The sequence below is a fragment of the Benincasa hispida genome, unplaced genomic scaffold, assembly GCF_009727055.1.
Source record: "Benincasa hispida cultivar B227 unplaced genomic scaffold, ASM972705v1 Contig587, whole genome shotgun sequence".
NCBI lineage: Eukaryota > Viridiplantae > Streptophyta > Magnoliopsida > Cucurbitales > Cucurbitaceae > Benincasa > Benincasa hispida.
Window position 1 is genome coordinate 585005 of NW_024064949.1, and position 19918 is coordinate 604922.

The window sequence follows — 19918 nt, forward strand, 5'->3', positions numbered from 1 at the left end:
AGGGAATTGTTTACGTGCTAAAAAAATTTACAATGTCAGCATACCATGGCATAAGTCATCAATTTTCAACACGACTTCGTCAGGAAAGCATGCGTTGATGTCAGGCTGCATGCGATCAACTTCTGAATTTTCTAGACAGGATAAGTGGTCAACCATCTTATTCTCAGTTCCCTTTTTGTCAATAATCTTTGTATCAAATTCTTATAATAAAAAAAATGAAGGAACTCTAAATATAGAGGACCAGTGAGTGGAAGCGGATCGTTCCAAACTCCATTGTGAAAGAACACATACATTCACAGTCACACAGAAACGATTATACATTAAAGATAAATTACAACATGCTTCTTAAAATAAATACAAAGGCTCGAGTGAAAATATCTTTGAAGAACTCTTTCTTCACGTATTTTCCTCAATCAAACACCAATGCGTCGAACAGCACGAAGCAATGAGCAACTGGAAATTCCTCGATCACCCAGTGAGTAAAACTCGATTCTTGAATAGAACTTGACACCACCACCAGATTACCTTGGTATTATCAGTGTGAGAATCCAGGAGTTGTGGGCTCTGTATGATTTTGGATAGAGGAAAGGAGGAAGTAGACGATCGAGTATTAGGCAACACTATCGTGTAGAAGAAGGAAATCTATCTCATAGACTCGACACTCGATCGTGTAGAAATGAGTACTAACGTATAGTGAACTCGATCCTCTATCGTTTAGTCTCTGATTAGTAATCTGATTACTTGTTTCGTTGTCTTGAGAATTTTGAAATCATATTTCTTTTATCTCACAGTTAACCATAAAACCGTCTAAAACCACCCATTAAGGTAGTTATTTAGAAAAAGAAATATTAATTATTATATAATTAATAAATATAAATAAATACAATAAATAACTTATCATATTATATTTATAACCTATAGTTTTAATATTGCATCATATGCAACATATAAACCATAGTTCTTTTTCTATTTTATGGCATTTAATATAAATTATATTTATATTAATTTCTCCAATCAAATAATAATATATCAAATACATCATATCAATTATATCATATATAATTAAATTCCCTCTTGTTAATTTGAACATTTCAAACTTACCCAAAATTTGATTCTCAACTTGAATTCATTGAACTACCAAGGGGACCTTATGGACCTATAGCTTGAAGCTCAAAGGGCACGTGAATAACTGACTAAAATCTGTCTCTTATACACATCTAGATGTGTATAAGAGACAGGAACTACCAAGGGGACCTTATGGACCTATAGCTTGAAGCTCAAAGGGTACGTGAATAACTGACTAAACCCTTTAATCACGATATCCACCATCCGTTAACTGCCGGACACTCTACTAAAGACCGAAAACTGCACTCTTCGCACTACATATGTATTTCTATGTCCATTGGATATAACCAATCAAAATACGATGACCCTTCACAAATCGCTCGTGAGTACAACTGGGCCAATTTATCGTTTTGCCTCTGTAGTTACATCTAACTTCTTAAGTACCACTGATTCCTTTAATGAACAATAGATCATAGTCCCACTATGAATAAACCCTTCTTGGGCCAAGAGAAGGTGTGATGCCACAAGCCTCGGAATCAGTTCTTAAGGGAGCAATTTATCTACTTGCCCCTGCTTCGGGGAAGGAGTGAATTCCGTCTTGTGTAGCTGAGTTCCCAGCTCTTCAATTAGACGAATCCCCAAAATGGTAGGCTTTTTGAGTCAGCGATCTGGCCACTCTCACCCATGCAAATCAAAGAACCGCCCTCATAGGCATGAGTTCACAACTCACTCAGGTTTAAGGTCATGTTACCTATGGTCATCCCAGTGAAATGAAAGTCTCAATTATGAACAGCGTTATATAACGAGACTAAACATTTCATGGTCTGGTCTTATACAAACTCCGTTGTATAAAGTATCCCCGATCACATGTCTAATACACGAATGATTAGGATCAAATCATTTGTAACACTTTACAACATTTGTAACACCTACAAAGCGGGCCACGCTCGTAGTGTTATTAGGATAAGGTATCCCTCATTTATCCATGTACTACAGACCATTTAGGTTATCACTTAAAGTATGATCCACTTGTATGTCTCTGATAACGGGTAGAAATGCACGTTATTACAACGCAAAGATATAAAACAATGAAGGATTGCGACGGTAAAAATATATAAAATTGTGTCCAAAAGCATTAAGTATAGAACATTGCGATCACATACGTCCATCGCATTAAGACGGCTAAATTACGTATTTTTTGTAGAAAAATGCGTTGGCGCAAGGCAGAATTGCGATCCAAGGAATGCGGCGTCCAAGCGCACTAAGAAATTGCGACTGCAAGGCCATGCGATCATTTGCATTCGCGAAAATCTACTCAAGAAGGTGGCCGCATAGAGACGGCGCATCAAGGTGGAATAAATCACGATGGGACAGAAAGCTGATAATGGTCGATTCCGAATTAAGTTGACAAGCCGTTAACGACACACTGTAGCAAGTACACTCAACTTTTCAGTGACAATTAATCGGCGCATCAAACAGAGAATTAATGACATCACATCAGTGAAATCATTTGAGAGAAAAGCTCTTCACCCTGAAGCTCTATAAATATCGAAGGCCACCTTCGTTAAAGGAGTTCGATTTCGCTATTCAGAATTTAGAGTTCATCTTCACCATATACTTAGATTTTACATACTTAGAAGGAGGAAGCGAGTGAAGAGAGAAAATGCCAAAAGATCGTCCTGGTTTACTCGAAAGAGTGTCGGGAAGCATTGAGAACAGAGAGAGGGCCGACTCTTGCAGAAGCAAGAACATTCTTTGGGCAGAGTAGAGAAAACTCAGTATAAAAGCCTTGAGAAGCAAGACATTGCTACCAGGCTCTCTATCCTTATTTTCCATTGTCATTTTATATTCTGAATTTATTTTTAAAATAAAATTTGCATCTCTATATTTGTTCACTCTCTTTACATTACGTATGAGTAACTAAACTGTCGAATGGGTTGAGAAGCACTTAGCTAGTATAACCTGAGATCTTCATTTTATGCGATCATCTTGTATTATGTATGCATCATTCGTCCTTTAGAGATACTCGAGAGGGTGGTCTAAGGATAGAATCTAGGCTTGGAAAAGTCAGATTAGAATCTAGGCTCGAGAGAGTCAGATTATAACCGCATAATCAAGAGATAGAAACTTAGAAATAAGTTCTGTTTGCTATTAACACATCGCATGCACCCTAGAGATAAGATATGATGGTATGCGGTCACCTTGTACCTGTGTGCATCATTCATCATCGCACAGGCAAGAAATAGAGACTTATGATAACTTGTAGAAATACAAGTTATTTATACTGCTTTATTCAGATATTGCAGCCAAAAGAGAGAGAATATGCGTCTATTGTATGAAAATTAGCTAAGAAATACTATAATTATAAATTATCGCAATTACATCCACTAACACCATCAAGATGGTAGAAAAGGATATTTCTACTCTATTTTGCAGGAAACCAAGTCACCGCTTGCGATCAGGGCTCAAGACGAACTGAATAACGCATCTCCGTTGCATTGCGCCCGTCAACCAACAATGAAGAGACGATCTATGTAATGACGGCGCAACGCGACAGTCGATCCACATTGAATCTCAATCGCATGCGGTAATAAAAACAACACCGCACGTGAACACACGATCAAAAGATGCAATTGAGCAATGCAAATGCGAGGATTGCGACACGTGTACAACTAACCGTTGTTCATATTTGACAGTCTGATTGCCTAACAGAAGGAATATTTATTCCACCATTTTCGGACTTTCCATAACAACAAAGTGGGGACCACAAGTCAGACAGTCAACACCTATAAATACCCTCATAGATTTCAGTGAAGGATATACTTGATACGAGGGAGAATTGATATTAGGCTATTGAGAAAGAGGCTGAGCTGAGTACTGATCGGAGGAAATCCGGGAAGAAAAGAGACAAGGCTGAAAGGTGAGTTTCAGTGCGATTTTGCCAAATCCCCGCCGTGAAGCTCTGTTCTTAGATCCCTGCTACCGGTTGAGCAAGCCTGAGAGGGAAGCTCATCCATCCGCACGATCCATACACCGGCAAGCGAAATCTCCATCCAGATCGGCACCAAGACATTGACGCTTATTTGTATTTGTTTCTAACTCTATTCATCAACTGTATTTCATCTTCTTAATCTCTTCATTCACAAACCATTTATCAGATGCTAAATAGTTTTATTGAATGTCTTGATCGTTTCCATCTCCACTTTTCTGTCTACTTCCGTTCCTCCATTTACCGTTTTCTCCATGAAGTCTTCTTAATCCCTTGGTAAATATGGATTAAACGAGTAAATTAATTTGTGCTAAAGAGTTAAATGTGTTTAGCTAAGGCATGCTAGACGACATCTTAACCTGTGAGAGCAGAAGTGAAGATGCCATTCTGATCTACCGAGAGAAGGTTAGAAGAATGTGTTAACTAAAGCGAGAAGTACTTCTAGAGATGGAAGCAACCTTGCGTTCATTACGTTCGTCCCTGTTTCACCACAGAGATGTGGGAATGTGGCCGATCACCGAGAGGTGTACGCCAAGGGAAAGCGGAACCACATTTATGTCTTTAACGCAATAAAGGAACTTGCGATGTCTATATTAGTTGTCTTTTCTCTTTCTACTTCGCACATAAGACTTACCACCGTATAACACGACCTTTGTATAATCTTCACAGTCAGTCTCAACCTCGATATCTTGTATCATGTAACCTGTATCCTGTATCATCATAGCTTAGGTTTACTTTATCGCAATTTATTTTATTATCGCATCTTTACCGCTTTACTTTACTTTATCGCATGTTTAAATATCTGTACACACAATCTTTTATAAATTGAAAAACCTTCGGTCACATATATCACAAATATAACGTAATAACCTCAAACAGTCCCTGTGTTCGACCTCGGATCACACCGAGAAACTTGCGGTGGAATTATACTTGGTTCCAACGCAAGGAAACTTGTGACAACGCACAACATACTACAAGAACATTCATTATTAATGCATATCTAGAAGTAGTATCACATAAGGAAAATAAATTCAGGTCATCATTGTATATCATTGGACTTGTATCTTGTGTGCATTGCATAAAGACATAATCTATAGTGCTACAACTTAGGAATAAGTCCTATAGACATCATCGCATACATCGCATGCGTCCTAAAACTAGGAACTATGGCACTTGCATTGTAAGATGAATTGTTGTTGTATGTGTGTAGCATGATCGCATAAATTGAACGCAATCCCAGGAAGCGCTAGCTAATTACCTTCTCAACCCGTTCCCCCGCATACTCATTGTAACTTTCGTTATTATTGACTCTTTTCTTAATTCTTCCGCATAGAATTTATACACTAAACAAACATACCAACCAACGCATTATTTTATTTGTCATCGCAAAGTCATCAGAAATCACCATCGCATACTGTTTCCATAGTCCCTGTATTCGACCCTGGCCTTACCAGGCAACTTAGTAGGGTTTATACTTGGATCTTGCTAAGAAAACTTGCATGCACAATGCATATTCTACCATCGCATTCTACACCATTATTTCATCGCATTAACCACGCATCAAGTTTTTGGCGCTGTTGCCGGGGACTATGGTAATACAAATTGTGCTAACAGTAAATTTTTTATTTTCTTTGCAGACTTTCCATCTCTGTGCACTGCTTCTTTTTAGGTAAGAGAAGAAGCGTGTGTCGTATGAGCGAAGGAAAAAATCCTGAGCCCATTTACGACCTAGAGATTGAGAGAACTTTTCGAAGAAGAAGAAGAAACAGCCGCCAACGTCAACAAGAGAAAGATCCAAACATGGCGAAGCAACTAGAAAACAGAGCACCAAACGCAAATAATCTCACGGCGAATCCCATCCTCTTGGCGAATGACCGCAATAGGCCCATCCAGGACTATGCATCGTCCAACCTCTATGATTTCTCACTAGGAATCATGAGGCCATATCTTGACAGATCGAGATTCGAAATGAAACTGGTGATGCTGCAGATGATTCAAACTGTCGGACAGTTTGGCAGAAGGCGTGGCGAGGATCCGCACGCCTACCTCCGGAGTTTTATTGGATCTACAATACGTTTGTGTTCCCAAACATTTCCTCTGAGGAGGTTCGGTTAACACTGTTCTCATTTTCGTTGTGTGACCAAACACGAAAATGGGCTTATTCTCTCAAACCAGGGGAGATTACATGATGGGAATAGGTGGTGGAGAAGTTTATGAATAAGTACTTCCCCCCGATAGAGAACGCCAGAAGGAGAAAGTTGATCACTAATTTTGAACAGGATGTTGATGAATTGCTCAGTGACGCCTGGGCGAGGTTTAAGAGGCTGATAAGAGATTGCCCACATAACGGCTTACCAGATTGTTTACAGATGGAAATTTTCTACCACAATTTGAACCCTACATCGCAGACGGCTGCCAATACGGCAGCAGCTGAAGGTCTGCTTGATAAGACATACGATGAGGCCAAGAATATACTTGATCGCATTTCTAAAAATCATGAAGACTAGAGAGAAAGCAATCAAAGATTAAGAATTAAGGGTAATGACGCAAGCAATGGGGCCATCGCAGCCTTACAGAACTAAATGACTACGATGATGAATTTGATACAAGGAATCGCAATCAGTAGCCCAGGAACACATAGTGGGCAAGTCAATGCAATCAACCAAACGGGCGCAAGTTGTGCTACTTGCAGTGAAGGCTATCCAATGGAGGAGTGCCCGAGAAACCTATCGTTAGTCTATTTCGTGAAAAATAATCTATTTTCCAATACGTACAACCCGGGGTGGAGAAACCACCCTAATTCGCGTGGAAAAATCAACAACAAAATTTTCAACTAGTGGCGCAAAAGAAAGGGCCACAAGGATTTTTTTCGCGAACAAACGGTCGAACGCAAAACCAAGCCAACAATTCGCAGGCACCGCAATCTTCATTTTTGGATAGTTTACTGAAGCAATATATTGAAAAGAATGAAACAGTGCTTCCGAATCAAGCAATGTCCATCTGCAATCTTGAAATTCAGATAGGATAGATCACGGACGAACTCAAGAGTAGACCGCAAGGGGCACTGCTGAGTTCAATAGAACTCCCGCACAACCTAGAGGGTACGGGAAAAGAGCAATGTCAAGTTGTGACGTTGCGAAGCAAAAAGGCTGTAGTGGAGGAGAAGAAGGAATGAGGTAGGACTACTCCAATTGCGATGAAACCGCAGATCCCGTTGACTCAAGAAGAAATAAAAGAACAGGAGACGATAAAACCGGAGATTGCATCCACTTCGAAGCCGAAAGAACAGGGAACTGTGAAAATACAGCTGGCACCATTCCCTCAGAGACTTAAAAAGAAGAAAAATGATGAAGGGCAGTATCAACACTTCATGGATATGCTGAAACAATTGCATATTAACATTCCGTTCACTAAAGTAATCGAACAGATGCCCAAGTATGCGGAATTTCTAAAGGGCATGGTGACGAAGAAAAGAAGCACTAGTAAGTTCGCAACGGTGGCAATGACGCAAAGTTTAAAATCCATAATTCCACCGAAAATGCGCGACCCTGGAAGTTTCACCATACCCTGCTCAATCAGAGGGTTATACATTGGTCAAGAGCTTTGCGATCTCGGGGCCAACATCAACTTAATGCCCCTTTCAATTTTCAAGCAGCTGAATGTGGGGCAGCTGGTGCCCACGACGGTGACTCTCCAATTAGCTGATAGATCCCTTGTGCATCCAGAAGGGAAGGTGAAGGATGTTCTAGTTACGATTGACAAATGTATATTACCGGTAGACTTCATCATCCTGGACTATGAAGTGGACAAAGATGTAACCATCATACTGGGATGACCATTTTTATCCACTAGTCGCGCTCAAATTGATGTGTACAAAGAAGAAATCACACTGAGCGTGAATGGACAGAAGCTCAGGTTTGATATTATCAAAGCCATGAAATACTCAGAAGAAGAAGACCTCGTTGAATCCGATGATGAACCAAATTTGAATGAAGAAGAAAAGTCTGAAGATGAAAATGAAGATGAGGATGCGACCGCTTCCATAGTAGCCTGCAATGCGATCACAGAAACAACAACCAAGGAAGACAAGCTGACAATGAATGAAGAAAGAAAAACAACAAAACCATCCTTGGAACAACCACCAACAATAGAGCTGAAGACCCTTCCAAACCACCTAAAGTATGCTTTTCTGGGGCAGAGTGAAACGCTGCCAATAATAATTTCCTCTGCACTTAATGAAGATCAAGAGAATGCACTGCTGAGCATCTTGAGAAAGCACATAAAAGCAATTGGCTGGACGCTAGCAGACATTAGAGGAATTAGCCCCGAATATTGCATGTATAGGATTCGTCTTGAGGAAAATCAAAGAATCGATCGAACATCAACACAGACTCAATCCTGCGATGAAGAAGGTCGTGAAAAATGAGATAATCAAGTGGTTAGATGGGGGAATTATCTATCCAATCATCGACAGCACGTGGGTCAGCCCTGTGCAATGTGTGCCGAAGAAAGGAGGGATGACGGTAGTCCCAAATGCAAATAATGAACTGATACCAATGAAAACCGTCACTGGCTGGCGAATTTGCATGGACTACCGTAAACTGAATGCGGTGACAAAGAAGGATCATTTCCCTTTGCCTTTTATCGACCAGATGCTAGACCGCCTAGCTAGAAATGATTTCTACTGCTTCTTGGATGGATATGCCGGCTATAACCAAATCATGATTGCTCCAAAAGCTCAAGAAAAAAACCATATTCACCTACCTTATGGAATTTGCATTTCGACGCATGTCGTTCGGCCTATGCAATGCGCCGAGCATTTTCCAGAGGTGTATGGTGGCCATCTTTTTTGAGTATCTTGAAGATTCTATGGAAATTTTCATGGACGATTTCTCGGTGTATAGGCAAACATACAAAGTCTGTCTCAACAATCTAGAGAAGATACTGAAGAGATGAACCTCGTGCTAAATTGGGAGAAATGCCACTTCATGGTGAAGGAAGGTATTGTGCTGGTGCACAAAGTCTCTAAGGATGGGATAGAGGTGGACAAGGCGAAGATTGAAACGATTGAAAAAATTCCACCTCCAGCGAACGTGAAGGCTGTCAGGAGCTTCTTAGGACATGCTGGCTTTTATAGACGCTTTGTGAAAGACTTTTCAAAGATTACACGACCACTGAGTGTGTTGCTAGAGGCAGAAAGAAAGTTTGACTTTGATGACCAATGCCTCAACGCATTCAAGATATTGAAGAACGCATTAACAACCGTGTTGGATTTTATGTCCTAAAACTCGTAGTTTGTAATATCATATTCTTGTTCAATAAAGCTGTTATTGAAAATCTTTAGTAAATTTAAATTCTATATTCATGAATCCAATAAACTAAGGATCTGAGGCTATTAAGTTTAAGTTTTAACTTTATGTAGTGACATAAATATGGATCAAGTTCAAATATATAGCCAAAATGGTCTATAGTATATGAATAAGGTTGGACGCCTTATTATGGGGACACTATGGATGCGGCCTATTTTGTAGTTAGTACAAATGATGTGATCCTAAACCGTTCATGTGGAGACATGAAAATGAGGGCATCCTATGTAAAGAGTTTGCATAAGACTAAACCATGAAATAGTCATTTTCTTTTTTGTTCTAAATGTCGTTTAATGTATAAAACTGACTATTTCGTTAATTGATCACCTAGGTAACTTAATCTTAATCCTGAGCTAACTATGAACTCCTGTTCACTCAGAATTATGCTTAGATCTGCATAGGTGAGGGCGGCTCATTATCGCTAGCCCAATAAGCCTCCCATTTCAGGGGTAAGGTCAGGTGGATAGTTGGGAACATAGGGTGCAAGACGGAATTCACTTCTACCCATTATAGGGATAGTAGATAGGTTGTTCACTTTAGTACTGAATCCAGGTCTTGAACAAGGGGCCCCACCCTCTCCTTGGCCCGAGAGGGGTTCGGTTTATAGGTTGGACCTTAAACCAATTGTTCATTAGAGGATCAGTGGAACTTAAGGAATAAGATGTAGTCTCGGGGTTAAAACGGTTTTTATGACCCAATCAAGATTACGAACAATCTGTGAAGGATTAGCTTACTAATCATGGTTATATCATATGGACACAAATATATCTATAGTGAGGGGAGTGCAGCTACGGGACTATAGTGAAATGACCCGTGAGTCAACGAATGTTGATTAGCTTCATCTAAAGAGTTTAGCCAGCTAATCTCGGATCGTTGGAGCCCATGATCTATAGGTCCATTAGGTTTCCCTACTAGCTCACATGGAATAAACTTAGAACAGTATGATAGAATAATTCGAATTAGGTGAAGAGAGAGAAACTGACAAGTATATGTGATATAGTGGTCGGTTTTTAAGTTTAGAGATACAACTTTTATCAAGAATATAAATACGTTCATATTCAGAAGCTCGGAAATAATGGAAATGGTCAAAGATGTAAAAAGTCAAAGAGTTGACTTTTGACTTTGAAAAGTCAAAATTTGACCGACCTTATATTCAAATGTGATTTGAATTTCGAGAAAATGAATGCATGCTCGGGAGGTCAAAATTAGTCAACACGGAGAAAATCATAAAAAGTCAAAATATTGACTTTTTGGTCAAAGTTTGACTTTGACAAAATGACTATTTTGCCCTTTGACTAAAGTTAGTGGGAAAATCCAAACTTTTGTTGGATAATTCCACTAACAAGATAGTGGGCTAGGTGTTGGCTTATAGTGAAGACATTAAGCCCACTTAGATAATGGATTCTAGGTGTTGGGTTTTTATGAATTTGTTTCATGCAATTTTGCATGGCTTTTTTCTATAAAATTGGGCTTTCAATTTGGAGAAAAGACTTTTGCCATTTTGCCAAATTTTTTTTTTCTAAATTTGGGCTGGAAAAATCACTATTTTGGAGATAAACTCAAAACCCAAACCCAACCCAAAATTCCATCTTCTATTTCCATCTCTTTCTCTCTCTCAGGTTCTTCATCCATCGGGTCCCACAACCCGGTTCTGAGTCCAGAGGATAGTAGGTCAGCTTTAGTGGTTGTCCAGTTTGTGTTCGAGCGGAGATAGAAGAGTTTCGGGAGCTTCAAAGGTAATATTTCAAAAAAAAACCCTAATTAATTGATTTAGGGTTGTATGTTTAATTTATGCAATTAGAGTAAAATTGTTCCACTTTTTCGCTGCGCATGCCTATAAGTTAAGACCAACTAGAGTAAATTTTGTTTTAAATACTGAAATGTTGAGAACATTAGAAACTCAGAATAAAAAACAAAAGGTTTCTTCCAACGCCTATTTATGGTACCTAAGAATTGGTCACATAAATCTCAATAGGATTGGGAGATGGTCAAGTGTGGACTTTTAAGTCAGTTAGAAGATAACTTTTTACCTCCATGTGAATCTTATCTTGAAGGAATGATGACCAAGAGATCTTTTTCAGGAAAAGGTCTCAGAGTCAAAGTACCCTTAGAGCTTGTACATTCGGACTTTTGTGGACCAATGAATGTCAAGGCTCGAGGTGTGTATGAATATTTCATCAGTTTTATTGATGATTATTCAAAGTATGGTCATGTCTACCTGCTTCATCACAAGTCTGATTCTCTTGAAAAGTTCAAAGAATATAAGGCTGAAGTTGAGAATGAATTAGGTAAAACAATAAAGACACTTCGATCAAATCGAGGTGGAGAGTATATGGACATACAATTCCAAGACTATTTGATAGAACACGGGATCCAGTCAAAACTCTCTGCACCTAGTATGCCTCAACAGAACAGTGTATCATAAAGAAGAAATCGAACCTTATTAGATATGGTTCGCTCTATGATGAGCTATGCTCAATTGCCCGATTCTTTTTGGGGATATGCACTTGAATCTACTATCCATATTTTGAACAACGTTCCCTCTAAAAGTGTTTCAGAAACATCTTATGAGCTATGAAAAGGGCGTAAAAGTAGTTTATGTCACTTTAGAATTTGGGGTTGCCCAACACATATGTTGGTACAAAATCCCAAGAAACTGGAACATCGTTCAAAGTTATGCCTATTTGTAGGTTATCCAAAGGAAACAAGGGGTGGTCTGTTTTATCATCCTTAAGAAAACAAGGTATTTGTATCAACAAATGCCACATTCTTAGAGGAAAACCACATTAGAAATCATCAACCATGTAGTAAAATAGTGTTGAAAGAAATTTCAAAAGACGCTACAGATAGAGCTAGTTCATCTACTAAAGTAGTAGATAAAACTAGTACATCTGGTCAGCCACATCCTTCTCAAGAGTTGAGAATGCCTCGACGTAGTGGGAGAGTTGTTCATTAGCCTGACCGTTACTTGGATTTAACAGAAACACAAGTCGTCATACTTGATGACGACATAGAGGATCCATCGACCTATAAATAGGTGATGAAAGATGTGGACCGTGATCAATGGGTCAAAGCCATGGACCTCGAAATGGAGTCTATGAACTTCAATTCTGTCTGAAAACTTATAGATCAACTAAATGATATAAAACCAATTGGTTGTAAGTGGATCTACAAGAGAAAACGAGACCAAGCCGGTAAAGTACAAACTTTAAGGCTCGACTTGTGGCAAAGGGTTATACCCAGAGAGAGGGAGTGGACTATGAAGAAAATTTCTCTCTCGTTGCCATGCTTAAGTCGATTAGAATACTCTTATCCATTACAACTTTTTATGACTTTGAAATTTGGCAAATGGATGTCAAGACAGCCTTTTTGAATGACAATCTTGAAGAGAGTATCTATATGGTTCAATCAGAGGGGTTTATAGTTTAGGGTCAAGAACAAAAGATTTGTAAGCTTAAGAAATCCATTTATGGATTAAAACAAGCTTATAGATCCTGGAATATAAGGTTTGATACTGCAATCAAATCTTGCTTTGAACAGAATGTTGACGAGCCTTGTGTTTACAAAAAGATCGTTAATTCTGTTGTAATGTTCTTGGTTTTATATGTCGATGATATTCTCCTCATCGGGAATGATGTAGGATATCTTACTGACGTCAAGCAATGGCTAGATACACAATTCCAAATGAAAGATTTAGGAAATTCGCAGTATATTCTTGGGATCCAAATTGTTCGGAATCGCAAGAATATGACACTAGCCATGTCTCAAGCATCTTATATAGACAAAATGTTGTCTAGATATAAAATGCAAAATTCCAAAAAGGGTCTATTGCCTTTCAGACATGGAATTCATCTGTCAAAAGAACAATGTCCTAAGATACCTCAAGAAGTTGAGGATATGAGAAGTATTCCCTATGCCTCCGCAATTGGAAGCCCGATGTATCAATGTTATGTACTAGACCTGACATATGCTACTCAGTAGGGATCGTCAGTAGATACTAGTCTAATTCTGGACGTGATCATTGGACTGCCGTTAAGAACATCTTGATGTATCTCAGGAGAACTAAGGACTACATGCTCGTGTATAGTGCTAAGGATCTGATCCTTACTGGATACACTGACTCTGATTTCCAAACTGATAAAGATGCTAGAAGTCTACATCTGGATCAGTGTTCACTCTTAACGGAGGAGCAGTAGTGTGGAGAAGCGTAAAACAGACCTGTATAACTGACTCCACAATGGAACCTGAATACGTAGCTGCTTGCAAAACAGCAAAAGAAGCAGTATGGTTGAGGAAATTCTTGATAGATTTGGAAGTTGTTCTAAATATGCATCTACCCATCACCTTGTATTGTGACAATAGCGGTGCAGTCACAAATTCAAAAGAACCTCGAAGCCATAAACGGGGAAAGCATATCAAACGCAAGTACCACCTTATCCAAAAAATTGTACACCGTGGTGACGTTGTAGTGACCCAGATACCTTCTGAGCAAAACATTATTGATCCTTTTACAAAAACCCTCACGGTTAAAATTTTTAGAGTCACCTATAGAGTTTAGGTCTACGATGTTTCTAAACTAGGACAAGTGGGAGATTATATTGGGCGTGAATGCTCTAGTTTATCATATTCATATGTTTATTGTACTCATATGTAATATTAATTTCTCACAGTTAAATTCAACATCATTTAATCCTACTAGGAGTTTTAGTCCAAGCGGGAGTTTGTTGGATTTTATGTCCTAAAACTCGTAGTTTGTAATATCATATTCTTGTTCAATAAAGCTGTTATTGAAAATCTTTAGTAAATTTAGAGATACAGCTTTAATATTTAAATGTGATTTAAATATCAAGAATATGAATATGTTCATATTCGGAAGCTTGGAAATAATGGAAATGGTCAAAGATGTCAAAAGTCAAAGAGTTGATTTTGATTTTGAAAAGTTAAACTTTGACTGACCTTAAATTCAAATTTGATTTGAATTTCGAGAAAATGAATGCGGATTCATGCTCAGGAGGTTAAAATTAGTCAACACGAAAAAAAAAAATCATAAAAAGTCAAGATGTTGACTTTTCGATCAAAGTTTGACTTTGACAAAATGACTATTTTGCCCTTTGACTAAAGTTAGTGGGAAAATCCAAACTTTTGTTGGATAATTCCACTAACAAGATAGTGGGCTAGGTGTTGGCTTATAGTGAAGACATTAAGCCCACTTAGATAGTGGATTCTAGGTGTTAGGTTTTTATGAATTTGTTTCATGCAATTTTGCATGGCTTTTTCTATAAAATTGGGCTTTCAATTTGGAGAAAAGACTTTTGCCATTTTGCCAAAACTGTTTTCTATATTTGGACTGGAAAAATCACTATTGGAGATAAACTCAAAACCCAAACCCAACCCAAAATTCCATCTTCTATTTCCATCTCTTTCTCTCTCTCGGGTTCTTCATCCATCGGATCCCACAACCCGGTTCTGAGTCCAGAGGATAGTAGGTCAGCTTTAGTGGTTGTCTAGTTCGTGTTCGAGTGGAGATAGAAGAGTTTCGGGAACTTCAAAGGTAATATTTAAAAAAAAAACCCTAATTAATTGATTTAGGGTTGTATGTTTAATTTATGCAATTAGAGTAAAATTGTTCCTCTTTTCCACTGCGCATGCCTATTTTACCATCAAACCGCACCTATGTTGATCACACCGGACTGGACACAGCTCTTTGAACTAATGTACAACGCAAGCGGTTATGCGATGAGGGCAGTGCTGGCGCAAAAGAAGAAAACAATGCTACACCCAATCGCATATGCGAGTAAAACCTTGAACCCTGCTCAAACAAATTACACTATTACAGAAAAAGAATTACTTGCGATGATATTTACGTTGGAAAAATTCAGACTTTACCTACTGGGAGCTAAAGTAATCGTTCACACTGACCACTCGGTGATAAAATATTTAATGACAAAGAAAGATGCGAAGCCGAGATTGATTCGATGGGTTCTCCTCCTTCAAGAATTCAATATGGAAATCATTGATCACAAGGGGATGGAGAATCAGGTTGCGGATCATTTTTCCATATTAGAAAATCTAGAAGTTGACCACAACCTGTCAGAGGTGAACGCAACCTTCCCAGACGAGCAGCTATTTAAAATTGAAGAATTACCATGGTATGCGTACGTGGTCAATTTTCTGGTTTGATAACAATTCCCTGAGGATAACACAACCCACCAGAAGAGGCAGCTCAAACATGAATGTAGATCATATTATTGGAATGAGTCAAATCTTTTGAGACATCTGTTATGCCTGACCAAGGAATTGTGGTTAATGATCCTTTGACTATTGTGAATGATGAGAGTTTAAAGAATGTTGCTCTGTCTGATGTTAACCCTGAATCAAGTACTCGAAGTCTTGAAAAATCTCCTAACTGTATCCATTCTTTCGATGAAGACAACGAAGATAATATTCCTATAGTATAGCTTCGGTCAAAGAAAGCTGATGTTGATGCTTTGCATGAAACTTTAGAAAATAATTCTATTCAGTCATCTTCTGAGGATGATTCCAACTAGGGGTTTCATAGCAACTCTGAAAATGAGGACACAGGGAATGTTCGTGTCACTCGTGCTTGTACAAAAGGCAAGGGAAAGTAGTTTGGTAGTGTTGATGGTCCTCATGTTCCCATGGATGGAGTGTCCTTCCATTCTGAGGAGAGTGCAAGTTTGTGAAAATACATGGTCAAGAGGAATATGTTGATGAAAAGGAAATATACAAACGTACTCAAGAATGTCTTGACCTCATGGAATTGCTGCTTGCTACTAGATTAGAAAGAATTGTGTTGAATTTGGGAACCTATTATCCCTAACTTGTTCTAAAATTTATAGTAAATTTATCATCAAATTTTGTCGATCCAACTAGTCCTGACTACCAAAAAGTCCACATCAAAAGACATCTATTTGTTCTATCTCATATCGTGATCAACCAGTTTCTTTAAGGGTCAGTTGCCTTTAGTCGTGCTTAGTATGAAATATGTCCTTCTACACGGGATTGGGATATCTAATTGGTGCATTTCCTCCCATAAGTCTGGATTTTTTATTTCTCTTACTACGTTAATCTATCAAATTAGAACTAGATCTTAGTTCAACTATGGTGCATTTTTTCTGAATCAGATAAAGAGGCACATTGGATCCAAATCCCTTCATTTGCTCATTTCTTATCCCAGGTTGATTCATGGCATTCTTGTTTTCCAGACACCGAATTTGATTACCTCTACTGAACCCTCTGGCTCTTCTCCAAGTCTGTTTGTCATTCATCCCAAGCTTCTGCAAGGGCACCATTTTCCTGACATTGACACTACCATCTCGTCTTAAAAAATTTATGGACCTAAGAAAGCTTTAATTGAGTCTTCCTTTGGTGGTCGTATTCTTCAACTTCTATCGAATGAATCTCATGATATTGAGTCCACAATGCAAACACTTCAGGAAAAAAAAAAAAAAAAAAGCTTAAGTCAATGATGTGCATTAGATGATGTAGTTTGTTTTCTCTAGGTATGATAGAGCTTCCTCTTCTTAAAGGAGAAGTTAGTTTTTTTTCCAAGTCAGAAAAGGATGAGAGTTCAGATTGGAGCTAATGGAGTTGGTTTGGTTTGGTTCTACTACTTTTGAGTTTGTTGTTTTGTGATTTGCTGAAACTATGCTTGTGTTTGGTTTGGTGCTGTTTTGTTTAGTTTTGTGGTTTGTATTGGTTTTGGTTCTATTCTGGAAGACTTTGTTGTTTTTGCTTTTTCTATGCAATTGTTGTTGATATTATTGTACATGTTAAGACTTGATTTCAAACAACTCTTTTGTTGAATGGTTAGTTGTTTGATTCTTGTTCTATCTTCAAAAAGAAAATAAAAATATAAGTCAATGGGGGAGTTTGTTGGAGATTTGTTTAGTTGGCTTTATATTTTTCTAAGGCATTGGTTTCTACAGTTGTCTCAAATAAAGTCTTAACCTTCGTTTGAGACAACAGATTTTTTTTCTTGTAGGATAATTTTTCCTGATTGGAAAAATTTCGACTGATTCATTTCGTCTGATATTTTCTTTTATTGAGGCCCTGCTTATCTTTTCCAACTAGGGATTTAATTCCTTTCTTTGATTCGATTATTAAAGGTAATTTCGCCAATCATTTAGAGTTGCCGCTTTTGTTAGTTGAGCAAGATATTTTTTGTGGCTGAACTGTGCAACATTGTGTTTTTGCTCTTTGCTCACTATATTCCGCTGTGCAAGTTCTTGATCCGTTGAGTGCAACATGTTGAAGATAATCATGGTCTTAAGGAGTGCCTAATCCATCACCATCGAGAAGGGGTTCTCACGATCTTAGGGGGAGCCTAAGCTTTTTCTACGAAGAAGGAGTTCTCCATCTGAGGGGGATCCTAAGGTTCATCAGTGAAGGGAGTTTGCTGACTTGAAGGAAAGATAACAGCGTTGAAAGGAGTCTCACACGTTTTCGGAAGTCAAAGTGTTCAACATTAATATTATCAAACTTGGGAGGAGCCTAAGTATATTTGAGAGGGAATCTCACATCTAGGGTAGCCTAGGTGATCAATGAGTTGAGCTCTAAAGTGAGTCACTCTAGTAGTCGTATATTACAGATAAGTACTACGTTGTAAATTGATTAACTTATTAATATTAGTGGATTATCTTTTCTGGACACACTATCCCCTAGACGTAGTTGGACTTTACCGAGTTGTTGGTGTCTTTCCTTGTTAATATCTTGTTGTTACAGTTCTTGTTTGTGATTTTTGTTTTAACATCCATAATTCGAGTGATGAATCAACCTAATGCTTTTTCAGAGAAGTTACAAAACTTGTAAGAATAATGCTTTTCATTCTATTGGTTAAATGTAAAAACTTTAATTTTAGAATTAGCATATAACGTTATTCTTACCACCATAGGCAATGTTGCGTTGATGGTGAAGATTCTAGTAATAAAAGTCATCATTGCATATTAGTGGTCTAATATATATAAAAAATGGTTCATCAATGACACAAAAATGGTTCATTAACAATAGATATAGAAGTGGTTAATAAGTGATAGATATCCTATCAATATAAATGTAGAAATGATCTATCCATTCTTTCAATTTTGTTACTTTAGAGATGACCATTGATAATTGTTCAATAATTTCTTTTGGACTCATGATCAAAATTTGCATCGTTATATTAATAGTAAGTTCTCAAAATGCTTTTAGAGAATAATCAATTTAGGGATTGTTTGAACCTCCAATAATAGTCTACTAAATGTTTGAAAAGTGTATTAAGAAAATGGAAGGTGCACAATTTATAATTCAGGGACATCTAGAACAAGGAGTTGATTATTATAGTCCTAAGTTATTCTAGTTGGGTCACAATAGTTTGTATTTAGAGAGTAGATTATTTTAATTTGGATTATAATAGTATTGGTTTGAGGTGTAAACTATTTTAGTTTGAGAAAAAAATAGTAAACATTGAAGCAAATAATAAAAAAATGATAAATGTAAAATAGTAAAAACGGTAACAAATAGTAAATACTGTAACAAATGGAGATTTTGAAATAATATTACAAAATAGTATGTATTGTAGCAACTATAACTAATTGGGATTACAAAATAGTATATATTATAACAAGAGATAGTTATTAATCATAGCCTAATCTTTGTCTCAAACACCCCCTCTATATTAAAATAAACTCTTCTTTCCTATATTGTTTTCAATGACTTCATCGACAACCAACTTCAACAACTACCATCAACTACTACCATTGTCTAACTTTGATGACAATTATCACTATCATGCTATGGCAACCTACTTTGACAACTACATCTATCGATAAATTCCAACCACTTCTGACAATCAACTCAATGACTAGCTCTCTGACAACCAATTCGATTGACCATCTTCAACGAACCTCTGACAACCAATTTGATTGATTATATGGTAAAAAAAAATCTCCCAATAAAAGTATTTTTAAATATAAATTTAAAATTATTAATCTAATAGTTTTTAGCATTCTTCTTTTATAATAATTTGTCATTAATCAAAAGTGCATACCAAACCAACCAAACTTATGTATAAAACACTTTTGAGAACATATAACATGAGTATAATTATCAATATTTAAATGAAATCGACTTTTTAAGAACATTTTTTACATGCTCTAATTCAAGTTTCGTATGTTGAAGATCAAATTGACATGTTAAGAAATATTTTCATTTCTATTTTCAAAAAATGATATTTAACAAACCATTACTTGTAATAATACCAAAAACAAAAACAAACAAAAAATTGTAGAAGAAAAAATCTACCTAAAACCATATTTAAAAATTCCATGTTAAACAAATAAGCACCTCAAACATAAATTTCTTGAGCACAAACTAAAATAATTAGTGCTCCAAACACAACTAAAATACTATGTCCACCAGACAACGAATTATTCAACTCCATAGACTATTATGACACTACAAACTATAATATTTGCATACTATCATAACTAACTATGCA

The 19918-nt window shown here is 37.4% G+C and overlaps 1 non-coding gene across 1 annotated transcript; it reads right to left on the reverse strand.

The window, feature by feature from the left end:
* Positions 1-6300: 6300 nt before the first annotated feature.
* LOC120069792 lies at positions 6301-6407 on the reverse strand. The gene has a single exon (XR_005479696.1). It is a non-coding gene; the product is annotated as a small nucleolar RNA R71 (small nucleolar RNA).
* Positions 6408-19918: the final 13511 nt, after the last annotated feature.